Source organism: Arachis duranensis, chromosome 3 (genome assembly GCF_000817695.3).
Source record: "Arachis duranensis cultivar V14167 chromosome 3, aradu.V14167.gnm2.J7QH, whole genome shotgun sequence".
NCBI lineage: Eukaryota > Viridiplantae > Streptophyta > Magnoliopsida > Fabales > Fabaceae > Arachis > Arachis duranensis.
In genome coordinates, this window is record NC_029774.3 from 39,726,417 (window position 1) to 39,727,749 (window position 1,333).

The following is a 1,333-nucleotide window of genomic DNA, read 5'->3' on the forward strand; positions in this document are numbered from 1 at the left end:
CTGTCTGTTGTTGAGAAGATGATGGATAAGGCTTGATATTGCTAAGCCTATTTCTTCCACTATTATTAAAGCCTTGTTGAGGCTTTTGTTGATCCTTCCATGAGAAATTTGGATGATTTCTCCATGATGAATTATAGGTGTTTCCATAAGGTTCACCCATGTAATTTACCTCTGTCATTGCAGGGTTCTCAGGATCATAAGCTTCTTCTTCAGAAGATGCCTCTTTAGTACTGTTGGATGCATTTTGCCATCCATTCAGACTTTGAGAAATCATGTTGACTTGCTAAGTCAACATTTTGTTCTGAGCCAATATGGCATTCAGAGCATCAATTTCAAGAACGCCCTTCCTTTGAGGCAACCCATTATTCACGGAATTCCTCTCAGAAGTGTACATGAACTGGTTATTTGCAACCATGTTAATAAGTTCTTGAGCCTCTGCAGGCGTTTTCTTTAGGTGAATGGATCCACCTATAGTATGGTCCAGTGACATCTTAGAGAACTCAGATAGACCATAATAGAATATATCTATCATGGTCCATTCTGAAAACATGTCAGAAGGACATCTTTTGGTCATCTGCTTGTATCTTTCCCAAGCTTCATAGAAGGATTCACCATCTTTTTGTTTGAAGGTCTGAACATCCACTCTAAGCTTGCTTAGCTTTTGAGGAGGAAAGAATTTAGCCAAGAAGGCCGTGACCAGCTTATCCCAGGAGTCCAGGCTATCTTTAGGTTGAGAGTCCAACCATGCTCTAGCTCTGTCTCTTACAGCAACAGGGAAAAGCATGAGCTTGTAGACTTCAGGATCTACTCCATTAGTCTTAACAATCTCACAGATATGCAAGAACTCAGTTAAGAACTGGTAGGAATCTTCTGATGGAAGTCCATGAAACTTGCAGTTCTGTTGCATTAGAGCAACTAATTGAGGTTTTAGCTCAAAATTGTTTGCTCCAATGGCAGGAATTGAGATGCTTCCTCCATCAAACTTGGAAGTAGGTGCAGTATAATCACTAAGCATCCTCCTTGCATTATTGTTGTTGGGTTCGGCTGCCATCTCCTTTTCTTGTTCGAAAATTTCAGCAAGGTTGTCTCTAGATTGTTGTAATTTAGCTTCTCTTAGCTTCCTCTTCAGAGTCCTTTCAGGTTCTGGATCAGCTTCAACAAGAATGCCTTTTTCCTTGTTCCTGCTCATATGAAAGAGAAGAGAACAGAAAAAGAAGAGGAATTGATGCGCGAAAAACTTGTCTCTCAACAAATCTCCCTTCGGCAAGTATACCAAATTGTCGTCAAGTAATAACTCACAAAAGAGTGAGGTCGAATCCCACAGAGATTAACG

General features: G+C 40.4%; 1 non-coding gene across 1 annotated transcript; it reads left to right on the forward strand.

Moving 5' to 3' along the window:
• The first annotated feature begins 548 nt into the window (after window positions 1-548).
• LOC127746067 (small nucleolar RNA R71) lies at window positions 549-652 on the forward strand. The gene has a single exon (XR_008007687.1). It is a non-coding gene; the product is annotated as a small nucleolar RNA R71 (small nucleolar RNA).
• The last annotated feature ends 681 nt before the right edge of the window (window positions 653-1,333 follow it).